General features: G+C 44.9%; 1 long non-coding RNA gene across 1 annotated transcript; it reads left to right on the top strand.

The window, feature by feature from the left end:
* Nucleotides 1–245: 245 nt before the first annotated feature.
* Nucleotides 246–12,333, top strand: LOC123375652. The gene is made up of 3 exons (XR_006581546.1): nucleotides 246–284; nucleotides 8,743–8,930; nucleotides 12,067–12,333. It is a non-coding gene; the product is annotated as an uncharacterized LOC123375652 (long non-coding RNA).
* The last annotated feature ends 408 nt before the right edge of the window (nucleotides 12,334–12,741 follow it).

The following is a 12,741-nucleotide window of genomic DNA, read 5'->3' as shown; positions in this document are numbered from 1 at the left end:
TGACTTCTACTTCCGTTACTGGAGCAGCACCAGAATCCCACCCTCGTCGCCACTTGTTATATCCTTGGGGGCAGCCGGTTTAGGAAGAAATCACTTGAGGCCAGACAGCAGACAGCTAACAAAACTACCATTTTATTTACAGACTCAGAGCTCACCCAGCCGGCCGAAACTGGCTGGGCTATCCCCTAATAATCTAACTCAGTTGCCATAGCAACAAAATCCATGACAACCAAATACACAACACTGAGCCCCACCTCGCCCACTCCACATGCCAGGCTCTGCAGGTGAGCAGGTTGGATTGGTTCAGGCTCAGGCAGCACTGAAGACCTCTGGGCCCTGCAGGCCTCTTGCATGTCCCCCCTATCCTCCTCTGCACTCAGGTGCTTCCAGGAGGAGATTGTCTTGAGGATGATGAAGCAGCAGAGCCACAGGGCCTGGGATGGGCCCTGGGGGCAGGGAACGAGGCGCCCTAGGAAGACATGGCTCACAGAGCAGAGCGCTCCCTGTTGGGGACAGTGCATCTGAGTTGGAGTCTCCTGCTACCATTCCCAGAAGTGAGGCAGGGACTGGGGAGGGAGCAGCTGCCTGGGGCCCTGGTCAGGACAGCAGGATACTGTGCCAAGTTTGGCTGCAGGAAAGGGTGCAGCTGGCACATACCACCCAGCGGGGTTGTCCTACTGCTCACAGCCAGTGAGCCAACTGGGGGCTAGTGCGCAGAGCAGGAGGTAGGGCTGGGAAGTAGCAGTCCCACCCTAGCTCCCTCAGGTTCCTGGAGGCTGATAGGAGACAGCAGTTCTTCCCAATGCCTGCACAGGGGCTGGTTGCTCTGCTTCTGTCTAACCTAGGCATGTGCAAAGTGCCGATTGCCATGCAGCAAAGTCAGCAGTGTGCTGGGAGTCAGCACCCAATGGCTGGGGATTGCTTATGGGGCACACAGGGCAGGGTCTGGGGAGGGAATTGGGGGTGTTATTGGGAGGTGGTGGCTGCTGTTGGAGGAGTCTCAGCTCTCATGGTGCAGAAACAGCATGTTAGCTGCTCCACTGGGAAGTGACTGGGCCTAGGCCACTGCTGAGGCTTCACCAGGTTGGCTGGGTGGGGCAGGCTGGCTAGAGGATGCTGTGGGAGAAGCAGGCAGCGCTGCTCCCTCAGGTAGCTCCCTCCTACTTGACTCCCTCTTTTTAATGCCTGTGCTCAGAGTACAACCCCCACCGGCCCCTCTTCAGATGCTGAGGCTGCAGATGGGAAATCCCACGGCAGCTGAATTTCCATTAAAACACATGGTTTGTAATGGGTGAAATATGAAAATGAGTGATGCAGTCAGAACAGCAGCCCCTGTATTGTTTGTTGATGTTAAATTCCCTATCTGGGCAGGAGGCAGGATGGGTTTCTGGGATAGCACATTGTAACTGTGCATCAGTGGGCCACAACTGAGAATGCCAAACTCAGGACAGACTGCTGAGAAAACGGGCAAACACAACCCATAAGATACATCAAACCAGCAACAAAAGTAAACTTCTGTTTCACCACACTGGCTAACACTAAGTCAGAACAGCAGTTTCCTCAGGCAGTCCAGTTCTTAGGTCACCACCAAAAACACTAGATTCAGAGGTGAGTGGTTCTTTACAACCAGTCTCATCAAATAAAAGGTTCTTCTGATCCCAAAGGACCAGCCACACACCCAGGTCAATATATAACTCAGAGCTTATCCAAAAATCACGCTGATGCCAATCCTTTAGTATCTAAAATCTAAAGGTTTATTCATAAAAAGAAAGAAAGAAAGAAAGAAAGAAAGAAGAGAGTTAAAATTGGTTAAAGGAATCAAATACATACAGTAATTGCCAAGTTCTTGGTTCAGGTTTGTAGCAGTGATGGAATAAACTGCTGGCTTAAGTCAAGTCTCTGGCTGCTTTTAAATCATTGGAAGGACCTGAGTCCATTAGTTAGAATGCTCCCATTAGTAAAGTCCTGAGCTTTGGGCAGGAAAGAGGCTGGAGCAAGGTAGAGGCAAAATGGAGGAGTTTCCAGGGCCTTTGATATCTTTTGTCATGTGGCGGGAATCCCATTGTTCTTACTTTGGAAAAGTACAGTAACAAGATGCTGGTTGGAGTCACATGGACCAGTCACATGTCCATGCATTTTGCCTAGTCATTGCAGGAAGCCATTACCTATACTTCAGATGGAACATTTGCAGGACAGTCCAATTGTGTAGATGGGCATCTCCCAGGGTCCACTGTCAGTTAAGTGGCAAAGAGTTCTGTGGCACCTTATAGACTAACAAACATATTGGAGCATGAGCTTTTATGGGTGAATACCCAAGTATTCACCCATAAAAGCTCATACTCCAATACGTTTGTTAGTCTATAAGGTGCCACAGGACTCTTTGCCACTTTTACAGATCCAGACTAAAACGGCTACCCCTCTGATATTTGTCAGTTAAGTGTTTCTTGATTAGCCAGTTAATTTGAATAGTCCCTTCAAGATGTGCAGGCTAAATACCTTGTGGACATTACCCCAGGAGCAAACATTTGAAATACAGGTATAGAGCCAATACTCATAATTTCAAATACAAAAACGATACATGCATACAGATAGCCTAATCATAACCAGCAAATGGTTTTCATAGACACCTCACTTGCCAATCTTTGTACAAGATTTGTTGCAAATATATAACAGTGGTTGCAACAATGATCAATATGGTCCTATTTTAATCAGATAACGTCACACATATAGCTAGCGGTTTGGCTATAAGGAGGAGTACTGAAATAGAGAACAGTATTGGAAAGCAAAATGTCATCTTTAGGTTTCATAAGCAACACTTCATTGAAATGAAAGGGGCAGATCACACCTCTCAGAGGTATTGTTTCAGGCTGGTTCAACCTCAGGCAGATACCACATGGTTCAAGGTTTTCTTCACACCCATTAAAGCTAGAAACATAACTGGAAGGTGTTAATGGCTGTCACTAAGTGACTCTTTGATCTACAGCTCAGTCACAGACCTAATTAAAGTCAGTGGGAGTGCTAACCACCATTGACACTGAACAATGAAGCAATTTAATGTTCTTTTGTGTAGTGATAGCTAAAACAATAGGAAACCACTGCCAAAGGCACTGAGCTTCACAGCAAAGCCAAACATAAGCTAAATCATGGGGTTCAAGGGCTTTCCCTAGAATTGATTGCAAATTCAGTGAGTAGGGTGTGACAGGTTCCCCCGGCCCAGGTGTCACCTGGAACTGGGGTACTGCTGAGTCCACTAACACAGCAGTCTGCAATCCCTCTCACACTGTGCTGCTGTGACAAGCTGCAGACATGCTCCTGGTCTTACACTTCACCAGCATTCACACAGGTAGGGACACACCCAGCTGCAGGGCCGCCCAGAGGATTCAAGGAGCCTGGGGCAAAGCTATTTCAGGGGCCCCTTCCATAAAAAAAAGTTGCAATACTATATTTTTTACATTTCCAAATACATGATACTAACCAGTGAAATACATTCAAAAAATAATTTTTAATAATTTGAAAATACACAAAATACATTGTTTAAAAACATTAAATGCTTTAATGGTATGTATACATTTGCAACTACATAATGGGCTGTCACTGGGTGATGGTGATGGTTGGTGCTAATAGGCTGTCGCTGCCTGGGGGTGGCACTGCTGTTGCCCAGGGCTGGGTGGGGAGCTGGGCTCTGGGTCGGGGAGTGCCCGGTTCACAGGTGCTGGGCTCAGAGCTGGGGGTCAGGGCTGGGGGGGGGGTCAGGTGGGTGCCCGGTTCACAGGTGCTGGGTTCGGAGCTGGGGGTAAGGGCTGGGGGGGGGCAGGGGGTGCCCAGCTTAGAGGGGCTGGGCTCAGAGCTGGGGGTCAGGGGGGTCCCCAGCTCAGAGGGGCTGGGCTCAGAGCTGGGGGTCAGGGGGGTGCCCGGCTCAAAGGGGCTGAGCTCAGAGCTGGGGGTCAGGGCTGGGGGGGTGGAGGTCAGGAGGGTGCTCGGCTCAGAGGGGCTGGGCTCAGAACTGGGGGTCAGGACTGGGGGAGGGTCGGGGGTGTCCGGCTCAGAGGGGCTTATCATGCTGCTTACTCCTGCTGGTTATAGAAAAAGAAATCTTGGTTTCTTTGCAGCCATTCTGAAGGGAAAATGGGCCTTTTTCCACAGAAATGTTTGTAAATAAGCCAGGCAAAAAGACAATCTAATTTAAATCATTTGACTGAACAATTTAGTCAAATTCGCTAAAAGAACAAAAGGAGTTTCTATTGGAACTTAACTGCCCCCAAATGTATGCAAATATAATCTAGGTACAGCTATGTAAAAATTAAAGCAGTGTAAGGTATGTTAAGCAAAAGAGAGCGTGTGTGTATAAATATATTGTGTGAATATTTGGAGTGTTTACGACCTAAACCAACACTCCTGGCTTATAAAACTCTGGTTTGTAGGTTTAAGATAAATTGTTTTCTTTTTTTGTTTTGTTTTTCAATAATACCACTAAAAATCCATTTGAATCTTTCATTCAAAGTTGCAAAACTGACAGACACTTTTTGCCAGACACAGGTAACTAGTGTTGTTTGAATCATAGAATCATAGAATCTCAGGGTTGGAAGGGACCTCAGGAGGTCATCTAGTCCAACCCCCTGCTCAAAGCAGGACCAAACCCAACTAAATCATCCCAGCCAGGGCTTTGTCAAGCCTGACCTTAAAAACCTCTAAGGAAGGAGATTCCACCACCTCCCTAGGTAACCCATTCCAGTTCTTCACCACCCTACTAGTGAAAAAGTTTTTCCTAATGTCCAACCTAAACCTCCCCCTCTGCAACTTGAGACCATTAATCCTTGTTCTGTCATCTTCTACCACTGAGAACAGTCTAGATCCATCCTCTTTGGAACCCCCTTTCAGGTAGTTGAAAGCAGCTATCAAATCCCCCCTCATTCTTCTCTTCTGCAGGCTAAACAATCCCAGTTCCCTCAGCCTCTCCTCATAAGTCATGTGCTCCAGCCCCCTAATCATTTTTGTTGCCCTCCGCTGGACTCTCTCCAATTTATCCACATCCTTCTTGTAGTGTGGGGCCCAAAACAGGACACAGTACTCCAAATGAGGACTCACCAGTGCTGAATAGAGGGGAATGATCACATCCCTTGATCTGCTGGAAATGCTCCTACTTATACAACCCAAAATGCCATTAGCCTTCTTGGCAACAAGGGCACACTGTTGACTCATATTCAGCTTTTCGTCCACCGTAACCCCTAGGTCCTTTTCTGCAGAACTGCTGCCCAGCCATTCGGTCCCTAGTCTGTAGCAGTGCATGGGATTCTTCCGTCCTAAGTGCAGGACTCTGCACTTGTCCTTGTTGAACCTCATCAGATTTCTTTTGGCCCAATCCTCTAATTTGTCTAGGTCCCTCTGTATCCTAGCCCTACCCTCCAGCGTATCAACCACTCCTCCCATAGGGTGACCAGATCACCCAGGTCAAATATCGGGACGCGGGGGGGTGGGGGGGGGGAAATGGCGGCAGAGCAAAAAAAAAAAAAAAATCCCCCACCCCCGATTCCTCCTCCCTCCGCAAGTGCTGGAGGGAGGCCCGGGAGACTCAGGGGAGCACGGGGCCGGGGTGAGTGTGAGTCCAGCCTGGCCCTGAGCAGGCAGGACTCAGGCGCGGTATCTGGAGGGAGAGTACGGGGTGGCCTGCGGGGCCAGGCAGCGGCTGTTCTCCCCACCTGAACAGCAGGACTCGGGAGCAGCCGCTGCTGCAGCTCCCACTGCCGCGGGGGGAGGAAGCGGCCGCTGGCCAAGCTCGGCAGCTGCGGCTCTGGCGCCCACGAACCCCCCGAGCCCAGGCCTGCTGCGGGGACCCAGCGCGCACGCTGCGCATACCCAGCCCCTGGCCACTCGCGTCTGGGCTGGCTGCCCAGCTGGTGCAATCCTGCGGGCGGCCTCGGAGTGGGGGCAGCAGGCCCCAGCCCCCCGCATCCCGCTCGGGTCCTGCAGGGGAACCAACGGGACTGGGCTGCGATGCCTCCGCCACGGGATTGCACCAGCTGGGCAGCCAGCCCAGACGCGACTGGCCAGGGGCTGAGCGCAGTGTGCGCGCTGCCCCACAGCAGGCCCGGGCTCAGGGGGTTTGGGCCCGGGCACCAAAGCCGCAGCCGCCGAGCGCCACGTGCTTGGCCACTTCCTCCCCCCGCAGCAGTGGGAGCTGCAGCAGCGGCTGCTCCTGAGTCCCCTGCCCAGGGGAGGAGAACAGCCGCCGCCTAGCCCCACGGGCCGCCCCCCTACTCTCCCTCCAGGTACCGCGCCCGAGTCCTGCCTGCTCGGGGCCAGGCCAGACTCACACTCACCCCGGCCCCGCACTCCCCTGAGTCTCCTGGGCATGGCATGCTTGGAAAGAGGCGAGGATTTGGGGAAGGATCCAATGGGGGAAGGAGGGGGGGGAGTCAGGGCAGGGGAGGGCGCGAGCCCTTCAGGCTCCGGAGCCTTTGCTTCTTTGTCCAGTGTCCCGACCTAACATTGGTCGGGACGCGGGACAAACAAGCAAATATCGGGACAGTCCCGATAAAATCAGGACGTCTGGTCACCCTATCCTCCCAGTTTAGTGTCATCTGCAAACTTGCTAAGGGTGCAGTCCACACCATCCTCCAGATCGTTAATGAAGATATTGAACAAAACCGGCCCCAGCACTGACCCTTGGGGCACTCCACTTGATACCGGCTGCCAACTAGACATGGAACCTTTGGTCACTACCCGTTGAGCCCGACCATCTAGCCAGTTTTCTATCCACCTTACCGTCCATTCATCCAGCCCATATTTAGCTTTGATATTTAGCATTTAACCCTTAAGGTACCTCAATGCTTTATAAAGTTCAATATCTTTTTAAAGACCAAAGTCATGGGTACAGCAGGGAAGTCAAACCCAGGAGAATGGGGAGATTTCTGGATGTTTTGTTTGTTTGGTTTTTTTTTGTTTGGTTTTTTGGTAGCAAAATAGCAGATAAGGGCTGTAGTAAAAGAATAAGAAATTTAAAAAGACAGCGCCCCTCTGGAGCAACAGCAGGGGTGAGATTCACAAAAAAAAAAAAAAAAAGCAGCAGCAACATTAGAAACACTGAGCCTTAAGGTGGCTTTGCGTAATCAGCCTGTCACTTTGATAAAGGTACATGAAAACTCTGTGAGCACAAAAGAAACAGTTACACCTTATGTAAAAATTGATATGGCTAATATAAAGTTATAGAAGTTAAACTATGAAAGGAATGTGCATTTTCCCCAGGACATGTGCAGTGTATATTGTAGAAGGGGTAAATGAAATGCAAACAAAACATGCAACTTAATTAAAATCCTATTAGGGCTTCAAAGGGATCCACAATAGGTTGTGTGTTCTTTTTCAGATCGCAGTGTGTTTTGGAAGCAGGAGTTGAAAGTGAAAAGAAATCAAAACTCTGGTGGAAGTTGATTGTGTCCCTTTTAAAGACAAGTATCAGAGGGGTAGCTGTGTTAGTCTGGATCTGTAAAAGCAGCAAAGAGTCCTGTGGCACCTTATAGACTAACAGAAGTTTTGCATGCATCCAACGAAGTGAGTATTCACCCACGAAAGCTCATGCTCCAAAACTTCTGTTAGTCTATAAGGTGCCACAGGACTCTTTGCTGCTTTTAAAGATAGAGTCTCTGAGCTGCTGATGGCTTTGGATCCAAAAGCAAGCCAGAAAGCATCTGTGTTACTGCAAATTACCTAACTGATAGAGAAAGGAGAGAACTGCCTTTAGCAGCACAAAGGAGCTACAGGTAAGGGACATACCTGGTCAGCAAACAAACTACCTGAAACCAAAAGGCTCAAATTATGACCCTCCAGAGGAAGGTGGAAAAAGGAGTCAAAACTAAAAATAAGAAAGTGACAGGTTAACCCTAAGTAGAAAAAAATATACTTTTTTTTGTGTGTATGCAGTGCTGAAATCTGAAGACAGGTATAAAAGGGGTCTGCTTATATGCATGACACCCTTACCTTTTAATTCACCAAACCCCCAAGGATATAATTAAATTAAAAAGCCTATGCAAAAATTTCAAGAGAACGTTGAACTCACTGGCCTCAAAAACAAATTATCTAAATAAAAGGCATGTAATAAGATACTTTTAATAGATTTGATGTTAATATTAAACATTGGGATAAATGTATTGTTAATAAGTACCCCTGTAACAATGTGTAGTGTGTATGATTTTTGAATAAAAACCTTTAAGGTCATATGGTAATGATGCTTCTCAGCTATTACCTGTGAATAAACTTAAAGCTTAGCACAGCAGAAAATATATTACAAACTTGGTCTGCTGTATAAGAAGAAAAACTAAGATGCACTACCTCATAAATTTAATAACTGAGCAGTGGGATAATTTCCTCATAACCCTTAAAAGGTAGAAGCCATTGAAACCTGGCCTGCCTATAGAACAAAAACACAGGAAAGTATGGGGGTAATTCCTCTGTTTTGCCTGCAATCAGCAAGGGTATTTGTAAAAGAAAGGGATATTTTAAGCAATAATCTGCCACCCCAAAAGGGGTAGAAACATGTTCTTTTTGTCTTTCAGAAAATCAGGAGAAGCTGGTACTAGGTGAAGAGCAAACCAGAATACCATGGATCTACTGTTGCAACAAAGATTGTGTTTTGTGTTTTGTCTTGTGTTGTTTGTCCTGTTGGTAGCATTGTTGTGTATTGTTTTACAAAAAAAGAAACTACCGCATTAGGCAGAAAAGGATTAATAAGCATTTTAACTGTATTTACAGAAACCAATGTTGCAGAAGGGCAGAGGTCAAGAAGCGCCAGTCTGTTAACAGGGAAACATCCTTAGGTGGTAAAAGCACATTTAAAGGCAAAATATGCTCAAGACAGAAGGTTTATCTGTTGGTGGGAATAAAAGAATGGATATAAAACATTTTAAAGCACAAAGTGAAATTACCAAGGAAAAAAAAGGGTATGTGAAAACATTGGTTGCTTGGGGGGGAAAAAATCAGTAATAATTAGCAAGTCTTAATCAACTTCCAGTATGCAAGGCCAGCTGAATGCACCTGGGTGTTGTATAAAATTAAATGTAAGGAAAGGAAGGCCATTGCAACATGTTCCCTGATTACTATAAGGGGCAGTACAGTAAAGGCCCAGTGAAGGTATAGCTGCCCTAATACTATCTCAATGTAAACTACTAAAGGTTATTGAATTTGCCTGGCAGCCAGGAGTGGTGGGTAGCCTAAAGAAAAGGCTCCCAAGAAGTGTATTGAACTGCTTTGGGTAAAACTGAATTAGAAGTTGGAGTACTGGATGCTACTACCACAGAGGTAATGGCAAACAAACCAAGTTATGTTACAGCTAAAATACAAGAATTGGGAAAGTCCATCAGTGCATCCTTATCAAAATTAGGAACGGGGCAATAATTATTTTCTAAAATACTGCCAGTATGGCAACAGCAAGATGAAAATAATTTGTTATTGTTAGCAGGAACTATGGAATCAATACAAGAAAATGTGTCTCTTGCATGAGCCTGTACACAGACCCAGGAAATAAGTCAGCAATTTTGGTCATTCAAATAATCTGGAAAGGCATGCAAGGAAATTTGCCTTTGAAAATAAAAAAGTTGTTGGAAAATGTTACAGAAGGGGAAAGACAATTAATGATGTGGTGGAAATTGATAAATTTTAAATAAATAAATAAATAAAAATCAAATGGTTCTACAAGCATATGTACTAACTGTACCCCCCAGTCTAACTATTGATATATATCCAGTGGTACCTGTGGAAATCCGATTAGTGGAATACATAAGCAAATTTTTTGTTAATCATCATTCCTGGGCATATAAAGAAAACCAACAATGGAAAACCACTGATGTGTTTCAGTGTGTAGCCAATGAACATTTGGGATATGTGTGTGAAAATCAAAATTTACAACAAAGAGATAAATGTGTCCATGTTAAAGACAAAGAACCCCAAAGATGTATGTTTAATATATTTACTGAACAAAAGTCAGCTGTTGTATATGCAGGAAGGGGATGTGTTTGTGTTAGAAGTCATTGTCCCAATGGTAGTAGTAGACAATAAGGAATTGCATTTTAGGACTTATTTAGTTAATAAATGTTTTTGCAACATTACAAAGATTAAAAAGTTGTAATTTTAAATACTATGTACCTGTATGGGTTGTGAAGTACTTAAAGTTTAAACCACAATTGTATCACAATGTAACACTTGTAAATTTAGGCATAAATATGACCATGATAAGAAAATTAATCCATCCTATGTTACATTCACATTTACAAAATATTGCAAAAACAGGAGAACAAATACGTATTAAAGTACAACATGATAATATAGAAATCACTCATGTAATGAAAACTATTGCAAATTTAGAATATCACTCCTGGTGGAAAACATTATTAGAGTGGTTACCTTCTGCAACTAGTATGCTAAATATAATGGTTTACCCCATTGTGGTGATCATTGGAATCCAATTGGCTTTATTAGCGAGCAGAATAGCTTTGGCTTGCTGTATGAAGAGATCTGTCTGAAGAATACAGGAAGCTGGCATGCAAAGTCAAATAAGGCCCTTGTTAATTACACCCAGGAGGCAAGCCCAAGCTCAGCAGGTCTGAGTATTGGACTCCTGGAATAGTAATGACGACTTTGGTAAAAGCATCATTAAGGAGGGGACTGTAAGGATAAGGCCTTTTCCTGGAGCCATATTGTAAGGCCTAGAGCCTTCGTCTGCAACCAGATTGAAAAAGCAGCCAAGCAGCAGCCATTAGCTGAGAAGCAGGAAGTCACATCCTCATATTCCATCTAAACTACATTAAAACAAGGTAATATCAGGCTGATAAGAAGGAGACCCGTCCTAATGGCACCCACTATCACCAGATAAAGAAACAGAGCTTAAAATGATTTAAAAAAAACTTAGTTTGATAGCATCCTGTGTGGCAAGAGATCACTTATCAATAATTGTGGTTGTGAAATCCTAATTTCTTTATTGTTTTGTCATTATGGTCCCCACTTCCCTATTCTTTATCTGCATGGTGTCTGTCTGGTTCTTTAATTGTTTCTGTCTGTTACATAATTAATTTTGCTAGGTGTAAATTAAGATGGTGGAGTAGGATTGGTTAAAGAATTTTGTTACAGTATGTTAGGATTGGTTAGTAAAATTTTAGTATAATGATTGGTTAAGGTATAACTAAAAAGAACTCAAATTTCACTATATAAACTGGGGTCCAAAAGGAAGTTCTTTGGGAACCAACTTCAGGACACAGCCCCAAAGATCATAGCTGCCAGACTGTAATGTTCTGCCAATGATACCGTGCAGAAACTGGAGTCTCACAGATGGACTTGATCCTGACTAGCCATCAAGAAAAGTTCATCTGTCTTATTGGGAGTGGTGAGCACTGTATGTGTAGTGTGTGCAGTCTGGTTTTGGTGATTATTAATAGAGGTTATGTAATATATTACGGTGTAAGGCTCTTTCACTGGTAAAAGATCCTGCAAACCTGCAGAAGTAGTATACACACAGAGCCCTATGTATTGGGAAAGGGTGTGGGTACTTAAATTGACCAGGTTAGTTACACCTTCATCCCTATGGATTGGGTACAGGTGGCCCTGAGCCCTACGGATTGGGTAAGGGTAGGTGCTTTTTGCCTGGAGCCCTACGAATTGGGAAAAGGTGGGGGTGCCTAAAGTAACCAGGTTACGCCTGTAGCCCTATGAATTGGGAAAAGGTAGGGTGCCCTAATGTGTGCAGGTTACACATAGGGATTGGGAATTGATTGGTTGCAGTGGTGTGTGTATGTGTTTTTGCATGTGTGTGTCAGTGTCTGAGAGCGAGTGAGACAGAGAGTGTAAACAGAAAGGCAAGAGAGCCAGTGAAGCAGTGGCGAGTGTGGCCCTGGGAGGAAGCCATGGGACAGAGCATCTTGGAACACAGGACTGGCTGGAAAGGCAGGCTTGGATTTCTGAGCAGCGCAAGTGCCTGCTGTTCTTTGTTCCTCCTGTGTTCTGGAAACATCATACATACTTTATAAACAAACAGTATTGTGCCAAAGACTATACCTGACTCATATCATCAACTTCTCCTCCTAACAGATGCAAGACGGCAAGGCCTCGGATATTGGTTAATAATTCAGGTCAAAGGGACAACAGTAATTTTTTGTTACTGAAAGCTGAGATTCTGGAGCACAGTTCTACAGCAGGAGTCAATTCCATAGCAACATCCACGGCTATGGAACTGTGGATACATGTGACTGCTCAAAAGATGTAGTTGTCACCAAATAAGTATCTTTTTTATAAAACATTCACCAAAATGTAAAAGAATTATGAGGTTTCTAGTTCCAACAACAACATCCAGCAAGAAACCTGGTATGACAAAAAGCACAGACCTCTGGAGTAGAGCTGTGCAAAGAATGAATTTTTGGTTTTCTGGCAGTTCTGGTGGGAAAAAATAGTTTCAGGTTGAACCAAACCCAACATTTCTTTATTTTTTTTCAGTGAACCAGAAAGTTAAAAGAAAAAAAGACATTTGGGCTTGAATGAAACAGTTCATTTTTATTTCTATAGATTTTTAATGTTTTTGATGTTCTTTAATGAAATTAAAGGAAATTCTAAAAAGTTGTTCCAAACTGAAAAAAATGAAACATTTTGATTTTATTTATTTGTTTTAACCAAAATGATTTGACGAAACCAACACAAATTTGCAAAATGTTTTGGTGTCACTGAATGCGCATTTCTTGCTGAAAAAGGATTTCAGCCCCTAAATTTTCC

This window comes from Mauremys mutica, chromosome 8 (genome assembly GCF_020497125.1).
Source record: "Mauremys mutica isolate MM-2020 ecotype Southern chromosome 8, ASM2049712v1, whole genome shotgun sequence".
Taxonomy (NCBI): Eukaryota; Metazoa; Chordata; order Testudines; family Geoemydidae; genus Mauremys; species Mauremys mutica.
Note: the sequence above shows the minus strand (reverse complement) of the source record. Positions and strands in the feature narration are given on the sequence as shown.